Here is a 26075-nt window from a genome sequence, read left to right on the forward strand (position 1 = left end):
AGATCAGCACTACCCTTATGAATCCATATAATGTCTTTTTAAACATTGTAACTGCAGTTCAGGCTTGAACAATCACTTCAGTATTTTATGCTCCAGGAAGGAGCCTCCATAAAGGAAAATTTTGCAGGCTGCAGGTGGAGTCTTCCAGAGGGCCTTACGTATGGCAGAAGATCCCAGCTCTGCAGTCAGTTTAGCCTGCTCCCATTATTCAGATAAACTGTATACCCTGTACTCTCCATTGCTGTTGTTCTTTTTTCTTATTTCACTCAATCAGAGTATTTTATTTTCTTCTAAGAAGAGTTATTGGCAAGCCACAACAGATTATCTGCCAAAGCCTTAGAATCTAGCCTTACTCCTATCCATGGTTTAAAGCTGTATGTCACTTCTTAAGGAAGAATTTATTGAAAATCAGCATATCACTTGGGTGCTATCTAGAATAAGTGTGGTTGACTGTTCTAATATAAAAATGAACTAACTGAAACACAGCAAAAGTGAATGTGAAACTTAACTAATTAGCAGCATTGTCTCAATATGAAACATACTCTTTAAAAACGGAACATACTAAACATATGTTTTCCCAAGATGATCTAAATTTGAGCTTCTTGCAGGATTCTCAGCTGTTGCAGAGTTGCTGCCTCTTACATAGTAACACATGGCTCCAAAGGCTGAATTCTATTGAGCAATGCAAAACTCATTTTTAAGAATATATAACTGCTTTATGTTAAAAAAAAATCAATGTTTTTTTACATTGTTAGTTTGGGTGCTATAGTTAGTGATGGACCAGAAACACAGGAACCACATGAAATGGAAGGTATTACTGAAGTCACCTTTTAGATGAGCATTACACTTAAAGAAACTGTTCATCTCGAAGTCTCTACTGAAGCCAACAGGCTGAAAAAGGGCTTCCAGCTGAATCAAGTTAAAGGTATGCTAGAGAAATAGGAGTGTTGTTCCCCCCCCCCCCCTTTTTTTTCTCCTTTTTCCCAAAACAGTCATGGAGCAATCGCATCTCTCTGTTCTTGTTTCAAGCAAGCTGGCAAATGCAGTTTGAAATAGCACAGTATTTCCAGCATATGTAGTTGTGATCAGGTAGGTCAGCTACTGAATTAACAAAAGGAAAAGATGCTGTCTGCACTATTTAACTTGAAGGACTGGGAGGAAGTCAACAGCATGGATTTCATTTTGGGTTATTTTTCCTGTTGCTCTTTGCAGCTTCCACATGGCACGGTCTGTGCATTGTTTCAAATTGTGATGCTAAGGCATGCTGTTTTGTTGGCCAGGTCTGAACTGGGATTAGCAAAGACTAACACAAGACTTGCAAGAAAATAGCTAGAAATCTTTTGCAATAGTGTGGATTTCTTTCCTTCATCAAAATTCAAACATGCTGCCAGATGTTAATTTTTCAAAATATAGGTTTCTAGATCAGATATTATTGTTTCTGCTCGTTTGTAATCATTGTTTAGAGCTCTGAACCTCTTTTTTTTTTTTTTTTCCTCATGTGGTAAAACCTGTGAAGATTTTGGTTCTGCCTGGTTTGTTGAAGTTTTTGTTGATGTAATGTTGCTTGTCTTCCTGCAAAGAAATAACCTTCTTTTTGCCCTAAAAGGAACATCTGTAATTTTATGCGCTTACAACAAATTGGGTAAATTTTGAATTGAGTTAATCAATCAAACAGAAATTTAGTGAGAACTATTTATAGACTTTTAAAATTCAGCTTGCTTGTAGGTCCCTGTAAAGTCACAGATAGTTTCAGCATCAGAAATATGCCTGCTGTGGTGAGGTCTGTCAGCCAGCTCAGTGACCCTTATGAAATGTAACCTTATGACAGGCTTCATTTCTCTTTTTGATCCCCAAGTGGTCCATTCACAAGTTTCTACTATCTTCATTTTTTCCCCTACCTGTGGTAGCTGAGTGTGGATAGTGTTCATTCATTGCACCACCGAAATTCGGTCTAAAAATATATACATATGTAAGCAGCCAATTTAAAATAGAAGTGCAGCTCTGCTTTATGCTAAGAAAGACAGGAAATTTGAAGCAGGAGCTGTCTTGTTTCTCGCTAGTGTACAGGTGCTGGTGTTGCATGCCAAAATCACTCAGCTTGTGTGTGCGCATGCCTTCAGCTGTGGACATTCACAAGACGATGCTTTGAGGTTGGAGGAGTATCCATTAGAGACTTCAATATACCATCAGCAATAGCACCAGAATCACACTTTAAAAAAAAAAAAAAAAAAAAAAAAAAAACAGCAAAAGGAAAATCACATTCACAGAAACACAATTTCTTTTTAATCCAAAGTGCATATATAGACTAAATGTTTTCAGATGAATGGCTGAGTTGGCACTCAGCTCACATCACCCAGATCTTGTGCTTTTCTTGCAATAATCCTTATGTAATTATACATTTGACATGTGAAAACTGCCAATGTGGTTTGACACTGCTTAACAATGTGTAATCTTTCATGCTACAATCTGTAATTTTCCTAGCTGTATGAGAGACTATATGCTGTCAGGTCTCTGCACTTGGGGCTCATTGGAACTGACAGGCTTCATATTTGTTAGCTTATTTTTGCTTACTCAACATGGAACTGTATATTGAATTCAGACTTTGATTACGTGAACTAGAGAGGCAATTTCTACAGTTAGAATACTGTTAAATCACTCTCACTGTTGTAAATCTTTGGAATGGATGGAGTGGGATTACTGTTGATACTGTTGTATGGAAGACAGCCTACTGGTCTCTGATTTTCCATCAAAAGCAGATTACAGTCTCCAATTTTACATATTTACTCTTCAGATGATTTCCTTATAAGTGATGAAGAAATGTTTTATGCATTATAAAATAATGGGAGCTTTGAACCAGAGACAACTTCAGAATGTCTAACTCACAGTCTTAAAGAATTATGTGGGATCTTCCAAATTCAGAATCCACTTTGCTATGATTTGTAAATACTGTTATGAATGAGATACTGAGAACAGGCGTTCAAGACAGGACTTCAGTTTTCTTTAATCTTTTCCTCACATATGGAAATGTAATCATCTGACTAAAATAGCAACACAGTCTCTACAATGGTAGAAGGGGGAAATAAGTAAAATCATACAACATAGTGTGATGGACCCATTAAGGAAATTGTTTTCAAGTGCTTTCAGATGTCTCTTTTAGTTAGAAGACAAAAAAGTAGTGCCTTAAGTTAAAATCAATGCACTGAACATGTGGCAAGAATCACTTGTTTAAAGACAATAGTATACCTTATTGCTTTCTTCCCATGTTGAGTCATTACAGCTCCCATCTTTCAGAATAAAATGTATTTTTGTATTTTAATTTTCTGCAAGGGTAAGATCGTCTATAAACAGAAGAGCTCATGTGTCATTCACAACTTCATGTGTTCTGAACACTCATAATAATTCAATGGATACCCTGAATGTATGTCTTTTAAGCTGCACACCCTAACTGCAGAACAATTTGTTTTGATAATGGCTTCTAAAGGCTTTTGCAAAACATCTTCTGCTATTTTGTGGTTGTTTTTCTTGTTGTTGTTCCTAATCCCAGGAGTATCTGTGAAACTCTCTTTTATATATTCACTTCATATTTTTTTCCAGTATCTTGAGTATTGCATAGGCATGAAACTGCTTGTTTATGAAACTGCTTGTTCATAAAACTGAGAAATAATTGTGAATAATCTGTGTTTATGTAGCAAGTAGGTGGTACAGATATTGTTTGATGTATATGTATAATTGTTGTATGAATTGAAATGTTCTCTGCTAATCCATCCAGGTTCAAAAATTGTTTTCACATGAAAACTAAGCCTCTTTAGAGACGTTAGTATACTGTAATGAGTAAAAGGCTAGTTGGAAAAGTGTCAAATCATTTGGAGAGTTTTCCTGGAAAAAAAGATTAAGTGAAGAAGAAAGTTAAATTAAAAAAATTAAATTAGAGGTAGGTTCCACAAAGGTTCAAGAGTTGCTCATTTCTTAATATTTAAATTCACTTTTCTTCCTTCTACTTAATTTCCTACTGCACACTTTGTCTTGCTTTCTCTTCTCATATTCCCTTGTTTTCAGAAGGTTGAAAGAAAAAGGGAAATAAGTGCTTCAGTTTCATAGAGCATTTAAACTATTCCTTTGAGAAGACATTTCAGGATGGCATCTGAGTTCTTGGATTTTTTTCTATGCGTTGTTTTTAGTTTACTACTTTGTGTTTTCTGTAAGCTTTACATTTTATGTGAGCACTGAAATCTTCCTCTAATAGTGTATTACATTTTTTTCCCATCATTTAATTGTATGAATGACCTATTGCACTCTCATTCCAGGTTTATTGAAATTAAGAGAATTTTTCTGGTTCATTCCTGGATGCAATGACTACAGTGTGAACACCCTGATGACCAGCTATTCACAGGATATATCTCAAACTTTTCCTTACATTGAAGAAATATTAATGTAGAAATTAATACTGTGGCACAGATAAAGCCACTTGGGTTGTGGTATTAGCTGTATCAGATATTTAAACTTCCTCCCAAGGCCTTCAAACTAGAGAAATGATGCTTTAGAACTGATACCAAATTAGACTACTAACTTGCTTTATTGCCATGTCCCCACTGAGATGCCAACATCCTTCTTACAGTCCTGGCATCTCTGTATTTGAAAAGCAACAGTTCAATAAAAATAATTAGAGAGGTGGAAGATGATTGAGTGACACCTATACTATATGTACCTACATGCACACATCATTTCCTGTCTCTCTAAGCAGCAGAGGAAAATGTAATGCTCTAACAGTGTGTTGCTATGGCTGGTTGGTTCTTTGCCAAAGACAGATCTAGTTGCATGGATTTCAGACACACTGCCACTTTTAGGGTGGAAATGAAGCCCTAAAAATCAATAATTGGGCTTCAATATTAAGTTGTATACAGTAATTTCATTGTGGTTTTATTAGATCAGTAAAATACCTGCTGTGGGACAGTATCACAAGGAACTAATTCATGTACCAAGCTTTAAGTCTAATATATACCTAAGAGTTTAGAGAAAGGGATTTGAGGGAGGTGAAGGAGCTGTATAGAGGTTTTAGTGTTTGAAAGAGTTTTCTAATGAGAAAAGCGTAACAAGAAACTAAAGTCTAATAAAGCAGATATTGTAGGGTTTGAAGTTTCAGATTACCTTCATTTGCTTTGTAAATTGCTAAGGAAAAAGCTCCTGGGATGCTTTCTCAGACATGTGCCTCATCAGCCTGCCCCTCTTTTCTCCCATCCATGCAGTACATACAGCACTAAACAATTAATGAAGTTGAGAATTCTTACGAATTCTTATTTCAATTAAATTTCAACTACCATTTGATTAAAACGTGACTTTTTTTTAAAATGTTGTCGTATGTCTGCCACCTTTATTCATGCTGAGTAGAGTCTGCCTGTAATTTTGAATTTTTGAACAAGTGGATCTTCATGGTGCTCTCTCATCAGTAGTTCAGATGCTGTTCTCATTTTTGTTTGTGTGCAATCTACCAAACAACTTTCCTCTCTAGCGATGGGATTTGGAATTATCCTGGTGTTTGACATTATACTGGATTTCTATCACTGTGCTTGGAAATCAGAGTTTGAGCCTCAATAAGGAAATGAAACTCTTAGCCAGACGTTGTTCCCATAGACCACAGTTCCGTCAGAATAATAATCATGTTGGTCAAAGATGTGCAGAAGTAAGTTGTGTCAGTGGCATAGCTGGCTTGGCAGAAGTCCCTAATGTAGTCACAGCTATGCCAGCAACACAGTAATTTTTTTTTACTGTGTGAGAGAAGGGGAAGATTTATTTGTACTGCTACAAATTGGAGCTTTGCCTTTTAGCATGTCAAAATGTGTTTGTATACTGTGTCTGAAAGGAATATTCCTATAGCAATAAAGCCCTTCAAAATAAAAAGAAGCTTTAAAGAAGACATTGCTCCTAATCATTGCAGCATGAAATAGATAGTGTATCGGGGCTTTTATAGTGATAGCAATGATAACACCTGACATGAAACACAAAGTAGAAGGAAGCAGTGTGAATAACAGTGATTTCAGTTTACATCCATCAAAAACATTTAATCAAACCTTAAAGAAATTAGATTTAAAATTCAGGGAATTATTTGAAAAGTGGCAAAAGAGACTGAAGAATATTTGTGATCACTTTCACAGTCCTGATGTAGTTCAGCACAAACATTTAACACTTGACAGGGCTGGCTTAAAAATGACATAAGATTAATTACTAATTTTCCACTAAATCTCCTTTTTCTTTTTTTTCTTTCTTGTGTCCAAAAGGTAGACACAAAAAATTCTGGTGATAGTGAAGGACAAATTTGTAGCATGAAATTTGTGGCTATAGTGCAACAGGTGAGAAGTGTCTTTAAACTCAGAACAACATGGGTATCAGTACTGCAAAAATACTGTTCTGTTATAATTCTTGTTCACTTCCTATGCAGTCACACATCTCAATGCTTCTGTATGTTTTGAACTTCCTATAATAATTGTGCATACAGAAAACTAAATAACTGAAGTCAAATAGCTGTCGAAGCACTATCAGCACATTCCAGATACAGTCTTTGATATTTATAATTCATTTTCAATATCTTTCTCTTTGCTAGAAAAATCTGCAGGGCTTGCTTTTGTCTGCACCAGATGCTTCTCAGATGAGAGGAGATAGTTGCCAAATTGCTCACCATGCAGGAGAAATGGCAACTGATAGTGATTACACCCAGCATATGGTCCAAAGGCAGACATCTGCTAACAAAGATTAGGGATACTGTGGCAGATTCTCACTTGTTATAATGAGCCAAATAATCCTGAACATAGATCCATTAGAACAAATGAGAGTAGCCATCAGAGAATTTTGCATCAGACGTGCTTCCTCCTGCCCTCCCCATATACTCCTATGCTTTGCCAGAGGTATCATGGGAAATACCATGTATTTGCCAGAACTATTTTGTAAAACCATATAAATTAGTTAAAAAGTAGTGAGAATAGCATTTCAGTAAAAAGGCAAGTCTCACAGTTTTAATGGAACAGGGGAAGAACTTGAAGTGGGCACCTGGGGACTGTAAGCAATATACAGGAAGGACAAATGCAAATCTGTTATTTTTCATACCTCGAGGTTACATATGTTCTTTGTCCCAGTTCAGTTTGGTCATTGGAGAAGTAACACTTTCATATATATTAGCAATGGGGTCTCCTTAAGAAAGAAGCAAAGCTCACTTGTAATTACAGACTTGAGGGCTAAGGGCCCCAAATTCTAGGTGGGAAGAGCTCAAATTTAAGCACCTAATTTACAGATGTCTATTTGAGTCTATTATGAGGTCCCTAATGCTTCAAGTTCATTGCACAGACTTATTAAAGGCTGGGGAACCCGACAATGAAGATACAAGCATTGTGGCATGCAGTACTACAATGCTTCATGGGATGAGAATGGCAAAATATGTGAGCTGGAGGATGGAGCATTTTGAAATGGCAGAAGAGAAGGGTGGGGGCTGGTCACCAAGGAGTGTATACTGACAGGTAACTAGGTCTGAGAGTAAATGTGAGGAAGGGGGAAGTAGCATTGAAAGCTGTATGTGCACTTTGGGGCCAGCAAACTTTAAGCTAAGGGCAAGAGTAATAGTAGCTGGAGATGTGGAGGTAAGAAGTGCTGGCAAAGGGGAAAGGTAAAAAAAAAAATAAAATTGCAGGGTGAAGGTGGTGGTAGTGATAAAACAAAGTGGTACTGATTGTATTGATTGCAATGAAGGTCCTAAGAGAATAAAATGGGGGCAAGGAAGATGGCTAAGTAGGCTGCTGGTAGATCTTGATGAGCAGTGAAAATATTGCTGTAGGATCTTCACTCCAGTTTCTTCCTAACTGTGCACAGGGAAATGGATATCTTCTTTTGAGATCCTCAGAAAAATTAAGAAGAAACTGGAGAAACAGGAGAAACTGTGGTATTATCTGTCCTTTAAAAAGGAAGCATATCAAGAAACATTAGACTTTGTCAAAGAGTGCACATATACTGATACACAACGCTGAGTCGCTATTTTCTAGGACTGGTGAAAGGACTATCTTATATTCTTTTTATTTTCAAGTAGAAGATTACTTTTACACCAGATCATTTTGATGCTAAGATACTTCATGCTTTTTCACTCTTTTAAAAAGAACAAATCAAATGGCTAAGAAAGTCTGTGCACCATGTGGAGGCATGAGGAATGGTATTACAACACTAAGTGTTTGTCAGTATGTGTGTAATGTGTGTACAAACATATGAGTTGTGCTACATATGCAGACTAAGTGTGTATATCTATCTACATCTAGACATAGATAAAATAAAGGCTGTGTGTGCCTCTATCTATAAATGAAATACATACGGCCTTATTAGACTTCCTCCTGTTTCAAAGAGAATATTCTGAAGTGTCCAAGAGTCCCCAGCTGAACAGCAGAGTTCAGGTCCTCTCTAGCTTTATTTGAAAGGAATCTCTATTATGCAACCTGTTTTTGCTGAGTCTCAGGAGTGTTACTTGATACGTTCTCAATATAGTTTGTAAAGCATGATGGAAGCCTTCCAGTAAAGAGGTGTAACATTAAATTCAAGATTATTAATATCGTTCCTTTTGACTATGTGGGTAGGACGTGTATGTACTTGCTAACTTCTGGGGCATTTGAAATTACCTATCTATAAGGTTTGAAACTGAAGTAATTCAAAATTATGCCTTCGCTTAAGTGGGATAGGGGTAAGTTCCTGACTATTTATCAGTTTTCTACATACTTCTTTATGATCTCATAACCCGACAAGGAGGCCAAATACCATAAAATCTGTTCAAATTAAGATGTTTTAATTAGTGGACATTTAAATGAATTAGGAATCTATTAAAAGATGTTTCTTATCCTATCTGCTATCCAACAAAAAGTTACAGGTGCCTGAGAAAGGGTTAAAGTCTTCATGGTTGACTTTTGCAAGATACAGAGTTTTCCTTATAGCTGCAAAAATCAGCATGCAAGCTTGTTTAGATATTAACACTTCAGAGGTTGATATGTCACATTATGTCTTCTGATTGGGGATTATTGTCCTGTCGTCTGGTCTGGAGATAACATTTTGATATTCTCATGTAAAGTGGTTGCACAACAGAATTCAGGCTTCTCTAGAGTCAGAATCACCTATCCTAATTTCAAATTGTCAAGTGTCTCAGTGTATGCCACATTTCTAATTGTAAATAGTTCTCCTGAAATGTATTCATGAGTCAATGTCTTAAATTAGGCCTTAATGGAAAAATGGATGAAGCATTAGATAATTCTTTCCTCCCTTAGCCATGCAAATAAAGTTAAGAAGTACTGTTTTTCAGCCTTCTTTTTCTGTTTACTTTAAGCTGCTAATTAGTTGCAGTGATCAGGATTGTATTCTTTTGACTGTAATAAATGGAATTCCAACAAGGAAGGCTGAAGCTGTCCTAAAAATAAGTTGTGCTGTGGTAACTTTCAGCCAGTGTACAGAGTTGTCAAGCTGATCAGAAAGGGATACTTCAGCCCTTCAGTCATTTTGATTCGTTCTACAGCTAACCTAGGGAAATAGTGTGTTTTTGGTATCATGACTATAAAAGGTGGAACAGAAGAGTTACATGGGTACAATATGTGCAATAAGTAGAAGGCTTTTAAAAGTATGTTGTGATGAAGAATGTGTGACTTTCTGGTGTGAGCAAAAAGTCATAGCTTTATCACTTCAGAAATTTTGCATCATTTAGATTGCCAAAGAATGTGGTCAAATGCTATCTGTAGATGCTCCTTTTTTAAAAAAAAATAATCTAGGAATCCTGCCCCCCACTCTGGCTGAGCCTGAGTGCAGAGGAAACACGCTCTCCACCAAAACAGTTAATGGAGTACTTACTCCACAAAGTTTGCAGAAGCTGGTGAACCACAAACTTGGAATAATTACTGTTGACATGTTCAAGGACACATCTTACTTTTCTCTCTTGGTAAGGCTTGATTTGTACTACATTTTTGCTAACAATGACATAGCTCTACTGAAAATGTCAACAGTGGAATCCTCAGGATAGATTTAATTAGGAGACTGGTATGTTATGCTAATATTATGGATATCTATGTTGAAGTATTCATGGTACAAAAGTCACAGAAGTGTTTTAATAGACTTGGATCTATTAAGACATCTATAAGAAATCATATAGCCACTTACTTCTAGCAAAAGTGTTTCACTTGGTTTATTCAAGTTTCCATTTTCCCTACAGTTCTCATTCATTCAGAGTATTTGGTTTTTTTCATTGGTAGTAATATCCCGTGACTTGTTTTTGTATAGTTAACACAAGCATGGCAAAAGCTTAGTGAGATTTCTTGGTCAGTTCAATCCTTTATAGTTTTCAGATTCTAACATCAAGGGCATCTGGAAAGAAATGTAATATAGCCAGGCTTTGGCTTGTTGACACCTTTGAGAACATCTAGAAATAAGTCAAACATGAACTCATAACAGGTATGTAGTTCTATAATCAAACTGTTTTCCATGGATATCATCTGAGATCTTTTAGCATTTGGCTGTTTTGTATTATTTGTGAGGTACATGTCTGAGTGCTATGTTACATAACTCTAAGATATTAGAGGCTACTTTCAAACCATTGCTTTACTGAGCTCAGGAAGTGGCATTCCTAAAGTTGTGTCAAGATTGACTGGATGGAACTTGTGTAAAGTATGACTGAGTCTTCCCGTTTTGTGCTGGCTACTCTCCTTCTGACTTCTTAGAAGAATCATACCTCATTATGGCCATGAATGAGAAGTCACACATCTGGGGTAACTGCACATGCAGCCACTCTGCTGGACTTTCAACGTTCAGAGAGATGCTAATCTATCTGTAATGGAGAGCTTATATTGAGTATTTGCTAATTATATTCTGCAGTCCCAAAACTATAGTTTAGTTCAAGAGGTTCTGTAATAAATTACTGATTATATTACATAAACTATAGGAAATCTTCAATTATAAATTTAGAAATACTACTTCTAATATTCCTGCTATGGATCACCTTTTGTATCATTTGCCAGCAGGCAGGTTTATTTACAGCTCAAAAGGAAAGGTTGGATGAGGTACTTAAGGAGGGTAATATTGATGTTTGGGGGATGATTGGACCAGATGATCTTGGAGGTCTTTTCCAACCTCAGTGATTCTATGATCCTATGACATATTGCACAATCTGAAAAGTACAGAGTAAAAACTGTAGTCCTTATAATAGCTCTGTGTATGCTGAAGTCATTGTATGTGCACTATTTCCTGAATGCATTATGGTTCCTTAAACTAGCACTCTCAAATGTGTATTGTTACTTGTGACATATTTTCAATATGTCTGATATTTGCTATGGAAAATGTTAAAAGTTCAACAAACCTCCATTGATATTGCAGGTGCAAGTACCATAGACCTCAACAGATAATAGAGGACTTTAGCTGAGCCAGGCCATGACTGGGACAGACACTTGAACTGTGCTTAAAGACTGTTTGCTGCACTGATCAATGTGATTTAATTTGCCAGTAGCTTTAGATCCTTCATCCTACCTTTGCTGCTCTGGCACAACTACTGGAGTGTGGAGCAACAGACTGAACCAAAGATCGGCTCCAGCCTCAAAACTTCATTTTTCTTTCTGTCACTAAAGTGATGCTAAGATAACTAGGGACATTTGCAAACCATGTAAAGCTTAAGTCCCACCTCCATTTTAAGTCTGAACAACTGAAGCATCAGGAGAATAAAGAATAACATTTTCAATTCACATGAGTCACATTGGCACTCTTGAAAAGTGGTACTTGTGTGTGTTGGAGACAAATGACAGTAGCATATCTACAATAAAGCCTTAACTTGAACGAAGCTGACAGGAACTTTCCTGCCGGCTGAAGTGTTTTCAGCAATTCAGTTTGCAAGTCACTCTCCTAAGGTGTACGGTGAGTGAGTGGCATAGGTCAAGTCATTTGCTAATTTCTAAATCCCTCTTCAAAACTTACAGCCCATATTCAGTACAAATTCACAATTGGCATTTATCTTTAGGAGATACTCTGGAAGGTATACATAAGCTTGTGTTTCTGCCTGTAGCAACCTAACATTCACATTGAACTTCTCCAGATTCACTTCCAGAGGCTGGTAGCTGTAGAGCTTGGCTCAAAAAAACAAACAAAAAAATAAACAACAACAACAAACAAACAAACAAACAAACAAAACTTCTCTGCTTTCACAAATCTACCTGTTTCAGCTACTCATTCTCTTGGGAATTAGTGGCTCAAATGTAGTCAGTCTTCCCATGGCCCAACCTGTAAGTCCCTAGTTTTGTGTTTTCTGCTCCTTTTGTAGAATTCTTTCTCTCACCTCTAGAAGTGACAGGCACCTTTTAGCTCTTTAACCCTTTGTTGCAGCAAAGACTACGGTTGAATCTTGCTGTATCAGTCCAACCACTGCCTTCTCATCCAACGAGACAGTTTTCAGCTCCCGGTATGCAGGTGGACAGAAGGGAAGCTTTGGGCTGAATATCTGGAAGAAACACTGCAAGCAGAATGAGTGGGAGGAAGCAGGACTGTTTACTTCTACAACACTAATTCCAGCCAACACATCAGCTTAAAATATAACCTAGTACCTCAAACAATTATGTTGAAAAGCAAGGTACCAAACAACAACCAAACAACAACCAAACAAACAAACAAACAAACAGACAAACAAAAAAGACATACAGAAACAGTCCCATAGGCTGACATGCACATTTTGACAAATTTATTGCCACTGCTCCGATTTATTGCCACTGAACCTGACATCCTACCCAAAAATACTGCTGTGAGTGTGAGTGTGAGTTTTTCCCAGAAATGAAGAGGAGGAAGGACTCAAATGAATCTGAAGAGGCAACTGAGGTTGTGGCATTTATTCCCACTGCATAAAAGGAGTTGAAGCATCTATTCTATGAGTTTTAGTTTAAGAGCATACCTATAAAAATAAAGCAGTGACTTTGTCTCCCTGTGAACTATGTGAACATCATAAATGGATCAACGTTTGCCATCATTAAAATTAGAGACTTACATTCAGTCTTTATAAGGCTTTTTTCAGGAATGCTAATATGGGCATGAAAAGGACTGTTAGTTTGGGGGGAAAGTCTTATTTGTTTGCTTTTTTGTTTCATTTTGTCTTTTTGAGTTCTCTTCACAGAGACCTTTTCAAATGTTTCAAATGAGAATGTCCAATGGAAAAAAAATTGAAGCCATTTTGGTTTGGTCCTTTCTTTCCTATCACTGCTGCCACAGAGGGAAAAAAGAGGCAGGAGAGGCCTGCCTGTTGGTCAGTCAACTGACACGTACTTCGCCAGCTTATCAGTTGTTCTCTGACTCCCTTGGAGAAGTCTTTCTTATTGCTGAATCTGTCATGTTAGTTGACAGAGAAAACTTTGCTGGTCTACCTACATTTTTGCTAATCTCATTGCCTATCCTTCCATTCACAGGCATGTCATGGTTGACAAGCTCTTGTAGTCCTCCAGTCACATCAATAATGGTGACCGCCACCTCTCTTTTCCACTCTGGGCCTTCAAAAGCTGTCATTGATGGGTTATCCAGCTTGACAGGTATTATGGAACACCAGCTGGCAAAAGAGGGTCTGATACACATTTTGAATTAGCCACATTAAAAAGGCTTGTGCTTTAAGAAAAAAAAAAAAAAAGTGATGGATATGCAGATTATTATATCTATTTACCGTGTGATTAAATGTCCTCATTTCAGATGCAGAACTGAACTGGGCAGTTATGGTTGCATGCAAAAGGCTGGATACCAAAGTGACAAGGGATACAAACTGTCACAGAGTTCCATTTCTTGTACACGATGAATAAATATATATATGTACTGAACTTTCCATTAATTGTAAAGCTGAGGAGGCTGAAGAGACAGCTATATGCAGCAGACAGCAGGAACAGCAGGACAGAATTTCCAGCAGAAGCAGAACAGAAAGAAAGAAAGATCCAACAGTGCTGTGGGGAAATGCTGAGTTCAAGAAACTGCTGCAGACATGGAAGCACCACAATTCTCAGAACTTGCAGATATTAGAAACTCAGGGAATGTTTTGAGAAGAAGCAGTCTGAGAACTGCTGCCTTTCAAGGACAGTGTTAACAGTATGCAGCACTGATCAGTTGCCTATGCCAACTCAGCTCTGATCTGACTTCTAACTTGGCTCTTCCTGATATTGTGTGCAGGATCAGGCAATGAGGATGTTTGTGCAAGATGAAGTGTAGCTTTGGGAAGGTTCGTGCACACTTTCATTGCCTCATTGCTTCTTGCATCAGAAGTCCTTTTCCAAATGTGTTATGTCAAATGCTACCATAGTATTTCACTATTCTGTTACTATAATGTCCTGATCAGCGAGATCATGGATTTGCCGGGGATTCTCTGGACTTGGGCATAGGAGCGGGTTGCTCAGGGAGGTGGCAGAGTCACTGTCCCTGGGGGTGTTTGAGGAAAGTTTGGACATGGTGCTTAGGAACATGGTTTAGTGGGGGATATTGGTGGTAGGGGGATGGTTGGACCAGATGATCTTGGAGGTCATTTCCAACCTTAATGATTCTATGAACTCAAGAAACCATGTCAATCAGGCTGGTCATGCTCCTAGTCAGAGGCATGAAAAGACATAAAATGAGAGGGGGAAAAAATAAATGGAACCCTAGGTGGCCAATATGATTGTTGTTGAGGTAGCTGGTTTGAAAGCTTGCTTTGGGGTTTAAAGTTGTGTTGTAGTTTCCATTCTGATTTTCCAGGTATCAACTTGAACAAAATTTTGTTAAAGGTGTTTTTACTAGCAGTCAGGGGGGTCTGACTGCACCATCATTAAGTTTTTTGTTATTTTCTTTGTAGATTACTAAAATTCCATGTTTAATCACTTGATTCATTACAACTGAGTGAATATGAGTGGTACCAAAACATTTTATTGAAATATAACAAAAGAGAAAGCAGCCTTTTATTGTAAAAGCCAATAAAATGACACCTGGTTGATAGCCCTTTACTCCAGCAAGTAAAAAGAGTTCAAATTAAATATTAACTTGTTAGGTAAACTCTTACCCAATTCAATCCACAAAAGCAATGATGCCCAGAATAGCCCACAAGAATTAACAGTCCTCTTGCCATAGAAATAATCATAAAAAAGGTCAGCAGCATTCTGAAGCTCTGCACTTTAATAGTATTGTAACATGTTCCACAGTATTTAATGATCTCGGGAGCGGGGAAAGCCCTTCTGTTTTAGCATTTGATTACTCATCCAATTCTCAAGTGTTTATTTGATCATGACTCCTGTCTCCAACTGCTTAGGAAGGCACTTAAAAGTTTTGTAATATGACTAATAGATCATTGTCTGTGCAGGCTCTACTCTTTATGATATTGCTCACTTGTAGCATGCAGGTGTTACGGGAGGTGTTGCAATCCAGATATACTTTGTTTGCAATGTTGGCATTCAGATGATAGTAATGGTAGCAGTATCCTGCCTCCAACTTTCTACATGTGCACGCTTCTACCATACTGAAACCACTAAGGATGTAGCCAGAGTTTTGGTTTGATTCCATGTTGTCTGCATTTGTCTTCATGAACTACAGCAGAGAAGGGCTTGGAGAAATCCAGGATAAAATGGTGGGGGTGGGAAAGGGGTTAACTATGTTTTGCACATATCTCCGGATACCTTTAGTTAACAACACTGGATGAGGATATAGGCAATGATTACTCCCTTTATGTTCTCCATTTTCAAAGCAGTACAAATATCCTCAAGTTCTTGCCAAGCTGCAATTTGTCGGTGTGCTTGAGACATATGAGAAAATCACTATCTTCCTGCCATTCGATGGCTGTTGCTCAGCCTCCCTTGGCTTGGAATCAGTATGTCTGCTGACATCAAGCAAATGAATCCAACCACTTTGTCCTCATATTCTGCTGCATTCCCTTTGGTGGAAATAGGCTAAAAAGCACAAACACTGGTAACTGTTGGCAACTTTTCCTTTATGTCCTATGCATGGATCAGATTCCCTGACGTGTTTAGTAAATTTTGTCTCATAGTTTCTCTTCCATATGTGGATAAAGAAGGGAAAATATTATGAAACCATGGATACTATCTATATATGCTTCTTTTTTATTATTATTATTCATTTTTTTCAAAAATGGCAACACATATTACTGTATAAATGACATGATGAATTGGTTAATATTGTGCCTAATAAGCACAGCATAGGGAATGGTATGATGAGATTCCTCTCTGTAAACCAATTTAATTCAGCTCCTTCCTGAAAGAATCAGTGTTGTGTCTGAAAGCACACTTTAGTCTTCATAAGTTTTTTAGTATATTGCCTTATGCTTTAGATTGCTGAGGATCATCTTATTTGGGTGTTCTTGTGATATGGACAGAAACTACAGAAGCAACTAACTTCACCACTGTACTAAAACACTGTGTTTTGATAACATTTGTGTATCTCCAATAGGTCAAAACTGAATTCAGGAGTGAAGATGTGAAATGCTTTAACCCTTTTCACATAACAGAAGTAAGTCATTCCTTGGTATTGTTTTAAAATATTTGTTGAGATTTCCCTTTCTTCTTGAGTTTGTGTAAGAGGAAATTTTATATATAGAAAGTATTATATAGAAAGTTTTTTGTTTGACTGTTTTCCATAGGTAAATGAAGTTTGCTAGCATTATTTTCAAAATATATGCTTTCATATTTCTCTCAAAACAGCATACTACTGATATTGCTGTCTTGTAATACAAATATTCCATATTTACTCTTAGCAAAAAGTACACCTTTAGAGTCTGCTTTAAAACACAGAGTAGTGAGTTATGTCAAATATATGCATACCACCCCAAACAAACCTATTCTCAGAGCTACTGAAAATATTTAAAGTTATGTTATAATAAAGGCACGGTACTCATGGTAAATTAAAGGTGGGGAAAAAAAATACATGTATCAAAAGAGAAGAATATCTTGACTTGAATGTCTACCAAAGACATGAGTGACTTCTGTTAATAATGTAAATTGTGCATCCATCTTTGTGCATTCTGAGGAAAAGCAGTAATTATCAGGAACTGAGGATTCCCAGTAAGTGCAGAAGAAGCAGTGTTTTAGAAGAGGTCCTGCTGTTGCTACCATTTGTGTTTTTAACTTGCATGTTTTGATTCTCTTGAAATGCTTACTTTGGAGTCAGCAGCTGAAATAATGTGCTGAACCAGAGCACAGCAGGTTTCTTGGTTGTATCTGTAGAGCTTACCTATGACAGGGTCAAAAAGTCCATACTCAGCTAGTATGGCTGAAGGCAGTCTTAAAGGCTTAAAGGTGAATGAATACACATTCTCTTGAAATGCAGTTCTGCGAGTATAAAGATACATGTCAGAGCGTAACCTGAAGTCAAAGGACCTGCCATGTCTGAATATGGTCCGAATCTCATAATCCTATATTCAGTCTGCTGATGCATGCAGGAATGTGAGTGAGTTCAGGGTATGGGAGAGATGAGACAGAGGAGATGTGTTCAGACAGCCTGAGAAGTAACGTAATTTATATTTTGTTGCACCATAGCAACACTTCCTTCAGCTACACTGATTAATACTCTTAAATAGATTATGCTTGTAATATTAATCATATCAGTAATACCTGAGTACTCATGCTCTATTCATACCAGTTTATGTATCTCTACTTGTAGTACTTCTGACTCTTGTGATCTCAGAAGTTCTGCCCAACTGAATTGATTTCCTCTGAATTCTGCGGTGGTGGAATATATTTTTTGTCATGGTGGATATATTCACCACATCCTTGGAGGTGCTCAAGACCAGGTTAGATGAGTCCCTGAGCAACCTGATCTAGTGGGTGGAGTCCCTGTCTATGGCAGGGGGGTTGGAATTAGATGATCTTTGAGGTCCCTTCCAACCCCAGCCATTCTATGATTCTATGATTTTTGCTAAAAGTAGCATGTTGGGAAGACTGAGAAAAATTTAAAAGTTTTGGTAGTTTTTTTACTTTAGTATCTTACATGTGTAATACAGCTGTACTTGCTTCTTTTTCACCACCTGTTTTGGAAATACACTTATATTTATATTTTGTTAAACACCAGTGTTCTGACTTTAGAATAGGAAAACAACAACATTTACTATGGAAAATATTTTCTGGTGGGAATGATGCCTACCTATAAAGTTTCCATAATGTTTTAGTTGTCTGAAGATCTAGTGGCATACTATGTTCAAGCAGTACTTTCTATGTAACTGGATGTTAAAATGCACAAACACTGTAAAAACTGGAGGGGGAAGAAACGGCATTGCGTAATTAAATTAGATTCATATACAAATTTCCTTACTAATCTAGGGGTGTTCTGATCTACATGTGGCTTAAATGAATACCAGGTAAAATATAGCAGCTGATGACACTTTAAAAGACCACCTAAGACCAATGAGTAAACTAGGGCTTTGCTGCCAATATGTTTAACTAGAAAAAACTGATTTAAGGTGGGTCAGACCACAATGTACTTGGATTTGTTTTCATAGTGGCCCAGAGTTCTGTGTTATTTGTACTATAAGAAAAAAGAAAGTTTTTTTGACCTAAAATAAAACATCACCCCCGTGGAAACAGCAAGAGCAATGCTGTTGAAAAGCATATCTGTTGTAGCATTTGCACTCAGTAGCTGCTGGTTTTCTTCTTTTGCTTCAGGATATCAAGACAAGATGTTTTGATCACAAATGTAGATTTACTGGTGGGACAGAAACCAGGGGCTTCTGTCTTTTTTTTTTTTTTAGTACTTCCTGTTGTGTCCTCTGCCTTTTCTGGAGACATTGTTAGGTACGCAAGAGGAATTTGACTATTTGCTTAACAGATCTCAGTAATACAGGAATTTGCACATTGGCTGCTCAGCATATGTGAAAAGAAGCAGTTTTGTCCAGATTTATTTTGTTAAACATGCGAGCTGATTATCTGTGCCATTCAGTAATCACCTGTGCCTGTAGTGTGTTTTTTTTTTTTGTTTTTTTTTTGGACCCCTCTCAGTATTTTCCAGGTGGAATTACATGAAGGCTTGTAAGATGTGATCCAGGTACCTATTCCCTCGGCACAGCAGTGCAGCCGTCTGTCTCCTTCCCTCTGCCACTCCAACAAGGACTGCATTTACCCCGGTCATTGGCACAGACTGACTATCAGCAGGAAGTGAGAATGATCCCATTCGCTTTCACAGGCTGTCTGTATCCCAAATGCACATCTCCTCCTCCACCACCACTATCGTGCAGCATATGCCCTTTTTCTTCCTCAATGTTTCTTGATGTGGTAACCCCCAAAAGGGCCCCCCATGCCAAATACTGCAGCTGTTTGGAATGATCTTTTGGACACATGGGAAACCCAAGAGTGTCAAGGACTGGTTTTAAACTTGGCAAACTAATCAGAGACGTATCTGCAAATGCCCCAGACCTGTGCTTTGCCCCATGGGCCTTAAAAACGAGTACCTAAATCACAATGAACTATATGTGAAAATCTCTTTTCTTCCCAAGACTCTTGGTTGTTGCTGTCCATTTTGATGCCTCAAAACCATAACAAAACTACAAGAATTGTTTTTAAATGTTATTTAGTTTCTATAGGAATACATTGTACATCTCTAAAGCAAGGGACAGTAGATCAAAAATCCAGCATTGCTATAGCTCTTTTGTGCCACTCATAATCCCTAGAGGTTGGAAGAGTTCATTGAAGCAAATCTAATTTAAAGCAGTGGGTGTACTCCAACTTTGTCAAGGACTTAATCTCTGGTTGGTTTAGGACAAAGGGGAATGCCCCAAAAGTGTAAAGTCAAGTTCAGATGAAGTGTAACCAATGTCTTACCCTCAATATGAAATAAATTTTTTGTGGAGCAATATTCAAGTGCTACAGGGTGATCAAAATGATGCATTTGACTGATGTACTCTTGTAAGGCTCTGTGTAGCAATAGGATTCAGCCTGTGACAAGAAATCTACTCTGTATATTTTCCCTGAACATTTAAAAGATTCTTTAAAATTCTCTTTAGCAGTTATGTTGTTCATTTTAAACACTGGTAAATGGAGCTTAAGGGGCTGTTTCCATGGTTTACAAAAACACATCCTATAAATAGTTTTTCCTACTGCAAAGGTCTCTGTCAATTAATTCTTCCAATTAAACATCAGTAAGAGATACTCCGTAAGAATTTGAATTTGTGCATTATGCTTGGGAAATATGCATAGTAATTTCATGGGCCATAATAGTGTTCAGCCTAACCTGGGATCAAAGTTGTGTCCTTTTACTTCCTCTGTGTTTATTGGCAGCTTTTGATTCAATCAATCATGCCAAGGCAATGTCAACTTTGAAGAGGCACTGCTGGGTTACCGTGAGTATTATTTTGGCATGTTTGGAATAATCTCAGACAGAGCTCTCTGGTAGTTATTCTAGTTGATCCTTTTTTTTCTTCTCACAGCTCTTCAGGGTTCCATCTTCAGACCTTATTAGTCTTTTGTTGTTTTTTAAATGCTGGTTTCTAGGTTACACTAGCCTTTTAAAATATTAGATGTACCATGCAGATGACAAGACTTCCTTTCTGAGCTGTCCTTTCCAAACTTGATTTGGTTCCTGCAGTTTCTGAGCTGCCCTGAAGACTCATTTCTGAATTAGGGCCAAAAACTGCACAATATTTTGCTTTAGTGAGTTTTTTTTTGACAAAGCATAAGCTTTATGTGTGGAACCCACTATCATGTTGGACTAGCTCTTTCTTCACAGTCCCTTTGAGGATAATTTTTCCATTTCCTGTCACTACAGATTGCACTCTTGGAGGCAGTTTTAAATCAGTAATTTCTTTGATGTTTTTCTTTTACCATGCCAGGAACATTCCCAGAGTGACACTGATGCTCTCCCAGGCTGTCCAAATGTGTATTCATGGCAGGCTTCTGCTAAGCTGCTGTAACACTCTCCCGCTCTGTTTGCTAGCTTGCCAGATGTGGATAAGCTCCAGTTAATTGAAAATACCAGATTTTGAATAGGTTGCAGTTAATTCAAAATGCTATGGCCAGATTGTATATGTGGCTAAACATTATGTAGCTAAATTTTAACCATTGCATCACTCTTCTGTGAAAAACAAATGACAGAAACGTTTCTCAGATGTTTCAACTTTTTCTTCACAGGCTTCCAGTGTCCTTAAACAAAAATGTTCAGTGGATCTCTCCAAAGCAAGCTAAATGCATTTGACATAATTGGAGGTCAGGTAGAGTAAAGGGACTAGTTGTTTTTAAATGACAGCTGAAAATGAGGTGCTAACATCCTGAATTGTTTTCTGTCACTGCTGTGGAATTGCATACCTACAGATGGGAAGAATTAATTTTCTGTATGTCAGTATAAAAGCTCCTTTTCTTTTGGTTGTGCCCTCCAGCATGTTAAACTGGAGTTTACACTTTTCACCACTTTTGTGGTTACAACAACAACTTAGAAAAAATTTAAGCGGTGTTGTCACCGCTTCTACATCATACACTTCACAGTATTTCTGTTCCATCCATTTTCAGTTGAGTTAGGCTATTTGTGAAAACTAGATTTGAATACTCATGACACGTTCTCCCAGGCGTCCTAGTTCCTTGAGTAACCCCATTAGCTGTTCTCAGAACAACTCAATATAAAAAGAGAGAAAACTTCAGGTCATCTCTAAGGAACAAAAGAAGAATTTATCATTCATTTTAAGTCTTAGCTGCTGAATGTTGCAACCATGTAATTCAGACTTGGCATTTATTTTTTCCCCAAATGCCAGGAAATATAGTATTTTTGTTATGGAAATTGATGTTTTTCTGCATCCATGTTTTAATTATGGATCTTTTCCTATGTTTGTCTCTTTGCTACCTGCCTGCACTATTTCTTTCCTCTCCTCAAAGAAATGTGAGGGGATGGCCATACTAGCTATGTGATCTGTTGCAGGGAACAAGGCAGTAGAGATGTCTTCACTATATATTCTTCTTTCTAACAATTTCTTCATAACAGTTCACTTGTCTGTCTAGCCATCACTCCAGCAGGATAACTCTTAAGCTATGTGTTCATACCAGCTAGCCAGTGTTTAAAATGGAGAGACAATAACTTATAACAAGAGTCTCTTACCAAGACTCTTTTTGGTAAGAAACTTGAAGAGCATTCAAACAAGAACTCACAGGTTTACAAAATCAAATGTCTTGCATGTCTGTCCAGACATTGTAGAAAGAGAATCATCCAAGCACTACGCTGTACAAAGCTGCAAATATTGTACTCTTCTGGAGCTTCAGTAAAAGCTTACTGCGTCCAGGATTTTGAATATTAGAGCTACATCTGCAGAGTAGATCTTTGCATGTGCTAAAGTCATAGCATTTTCTGCTTTCTGCAATGCTACTTGAAATCATAACACAACTGTAAATATTCAGGAAAGGATGTTATGAAGAGTATGGAAAAGCCTGCACTTTTCAAAATAACTGGATGAATATATTAATATCATATTATTCAGACAGTTAAACCTATTATATATTAATAATATCATATTATTCAGACAGAAAACCTGAGTTATCTTTCTGACAGCAAAGAGGCTCCAGGCAGGAGGGCGCATGCTAAGGCCATACCAGTAGCTGGAAATGACAGGTGGAATGACTGGAACTATTAAACCAACCAGGCTGATGTCAGTCCTAGACAGAAGGACGAAAATCAGAATGGTGATATGGGATTTAATTATTTAAGATTTAGAAGGTGGGAATGATGTGAGTAAACCAGGTTTTATGGCTTGTGTGTCTTGTAATATAAACCTGGTTTTAGTCCTCTGACGATGTAAGTTTGGTTCATTAAAGCAATTGTTTACACACCACATAAATTGCTTTTTGTAAAGCACTGAAATGCATGTTATTTTGATTAGAAGTCAATGCTATCTGATATTGATTAAATGCAAAGTAAATAGATTTAGCCACTTGGTAGTTGGTGTATATCAAAGAAGATTCGATAAACCATGATTAGATAAGCCATGGAAGATTTGTCATTGGATAAAAGTATTTCAAATTGGATTTTGAAGAGATCAGTTGCTATTAAATTCTCTTTTATAAATTACTGGAAAAGTAAATATAAAAGCAATGCTAATAAAGTTTATGGATGATATAAAGTGTGACAAAATATTGCAAGTAGAGCAGCCAAGCTGAGAGAACTGGTAGGACATAAGCACAAGCTGAGTTTAGATGTCAGGGTTCCTGCTCGTAGTGAGTCTACCATGAGAAGCTGCATAGGCTGGGGATGCAGCCCTGCTCCTGTGCCACATGTCCGTCTTCCTTGGCATGCTAATTTGTCTGAGCAGGGTATGCTGGCACTGCTGCTGGGGTCTGAGTCCATATCCTTCCATGGACGGTGCTACCTAACTGTGTCAGGTCTCCAATGAGTGTGTTTAGAGACCAGCAGAAGTGGGTCCATGAGCAAGGTGGCAGGGAGCAGTAGGTTTCAGAACCATTTATATTAGCAGAGTGTGAGTTCAATATTCGGAGGTCTTAAATTAGCTCTTCACTCTTAGTTGAAGTTCATTTACCAGCACTAACCCTCAAGAAAAGCAAAAGAACACAAACATTCATATCATGTAAAATTCATTGTAGGACATTAAGTCTGCAGATACTGCAGTAGTTACGCAAACTGAGGGGACAGAAGAAAAGAACTTTAAGCTGAAGTTTGATACTTTATCTTACAGGAGTAATATAAGCTAAGGATGCAGTATTAAAAATTAAAATGTTTGTGATTGTAAAGGTCTATAACAGCCTCAATATCATTTGTGTCTAGATATATAGTTACATGTATGTCTGCCTGTCCTTTTTCTGTTACACAGGAGGTGTCAAATTTTACAAAGAACAGAAGGAATTTCAGAGACTTCATGGTATAAGACCAGTTACTGTCTTGGGCAGTTATTTACATTAACATAATACATACAGCAACCAGGAGGGGCCACAGGTTTTGTTCCTAGTATGTCTTCTGTGTTGGCACCAGCATCTATACTGCTCCATGGTGAGGGTAAGGCAAGGTGCAGTTCTTTCTATAACAAATCCAACTAGATAAGGTATCCTTCAGCCTGAATGCTTCCCTGACCCATCTCATTGGGAGGCCATTTGGGCTCTGGCTTTGGTGGCAGGTAAGCACAGGGGAGGTACTGTTTCTTTGCGGCGATATTGGATCAGGGCCTTGCAAAACATCACTAGGTATTACATTTGGTTTTGCAATTCCCTTCATCATTGTCTTGGTTCACTGCTGTTCTGCTTCCTTGCATGTGGGACTTCCAGACCTTTGGGTTACTTACTCATCTGATCTTTTCTGGCACACCTTTTTCCTTTTGACAATAGTTTTGTTTCCCTGGTGGAAGGTAGCTTCCAAGGGACCGAAGCTGTCCCAGAGGTTGTTAGGGACAGGGCAAAAACTCTGCAGATAAAAATGGAGTGGTCTCTGCATCTGTTATATGCCCTCATAGAGTTATCCCAGCATAACACAGAGATTAAAACAGAAATGGATTGTCTGTTTTTCTTTCACGCTAGTTACACATTTTTGGGTTCTCTTTGTCACATCTGGTAAATCATTCAGTCGACAGGACAGGAGTGAGAAATGTATTGTTTGACTCCCCAGAGCAAATGTCATCCAAAGGAATTAATATATGGTGCACAGCATGAAGGTATCAGATGAAAACTTCCAAACCACGTGAAACAAATATCAACTTAATTTAAATATACATTTCAAGAGATGGTTATGAGAAAAGCCTGACTAACACTACAGTTGGTCTCTTATGCACAAGAGGGTTTACAATTCACATTTGGTAAAAGGTTTAATTCAGCACTATAACACCCATTCCTGGTGCTGTGCCCTGCACAAATGACAAGGAAAATACTGACACAGACAAAACCAGGAGTTGGCAGCAATGAGGTTCTGAAAAAGTGAGCGAGAAGCCTATACTCCAAGTGAAATGAGGCACATGGTCTGCGGGGAGAGAGGCACTGCTGTGAGGCCAGGGACATTCCTGTTACCATCTTAGGGCATGAGATTCATTACAAGTACATAAAGAGTTCTCCTGGAAAACCAAAGGAAACATTTAAAGCAATGTAGTCATTTTGCTTGCCAAACAGGTTTAAAGACCTCTGACTAACACTACCTGAGGGATGGAGGGCAAGAAGCTGCAGTGGGAGTGGACCATACCTCCCTTGAATCATGAAGATTGAAATAGCTTTTTCCAGTGGCTTCTAAGCAACGGTGGCTAACTATCATGCCCCATTATGTGCAGTGTGCTGAAGTGACTCATGCATTTTGTGATCAAACACAGTGTTTCTCCTCTTGTGTATTAGGATAGATAGCTTTTTCTATTGCTTGTGCTTGACTTCCATGCCCCTCTGTCACTTCACAAACATTAATGGTGTTCTCATTTAGACAAAGATATTTTTCCAACATCTAGTCTACAGTGAACCACTCAGGAATTGCATTATATTTATCATCTAGCTCCATAGTCTTGCCATAAAATTCAACCACAGCATGGAGATATGTGTAGTACATTTTAAATTCTATAAAGTCTTCCATATGTAAAACGAATTAAACCCTAATATTGTGGCTCAGGCTATTGTACTGGTGGGAGACCCAGATTCTGCAATTGCATTCTACAGTAATATTGCTGCCTTTTGGAGAGACATGTAGGATGCTGTATTATATACCTTACGTATGTTTGAAGCTATGACTTTTGAAGTACTGGCACTATAAAAAAAAAAAAAAGATATTTCAAAAATAGAGTGGGGGAACATATGTATTAAAGTCAAATTGATGACAACTCCTCACTTTGAGTTATCACAGCAAGCATAACTAGCTAGCCTAGGTGCAGATACAAGGTCAACAGGACATTATCAAGCTCAACGAGGATTGCAGAATCCAACAAAAAAGTCTTATAACTGGGCAGCTTGTCTTTCTGCTGCTTGCTGCACAACTTGCACACCTGAGCTGGCTTGGATAAAGGTAGACATCCTAAGCAGAGCACATCTGCTTAATGTGTACCTAACGTGTGGTCGTGCAGGACTAGAACTGGACTACCTCAAACACCAGCCAGGAGAAAGAATGAATCCTAGTCCAGAGACCAGTAGCTGGTGCCAAAGATCAGCCTGCTCTAATTAGAT

The 26075-nt window shown here is 37.8% G+C and overlaps 1 long non-coding RNA gene across 2 annotated transcripts; it reads left to right on the forward strand.

The window, feature by feature from the left end:
- The first annotated feature begins 973 nt into the window (after nucleotides 1–973).
- Nucleotides 974–14076, forward strand: LOC308176758. 2 transcript variants are annotated; one of them, XR_013938578.1, is made up of 3 exons: nucleotides 974–1089; nucleotides 11368–13550; nucleotides 13705–14076. It is a non-coding gene; the product is annotated as an uncharacterized lncRNA (long non-coding RNA). The 2 variants fall into 2 exon arrangements; XR_013938579.1 differs by having other exon boundaries at nucleotides 977–1089; nucleotides 13431–13550.
- Nucleotides 14077–26075: the final 11999 nt, after the last annotated feature.

Source organism: Anser brachyrhynchus, assembly GCF_964034855.1.
Source record: "Anser brachyrhynchus genome assembly, chromosome: 1".
Classification (NCBI taxonomy): Eukaryota; Metazoa; Chordata; class Aves; order Anseriformes; family Anatidae; genus Anser; species Anser brachyrhynchus.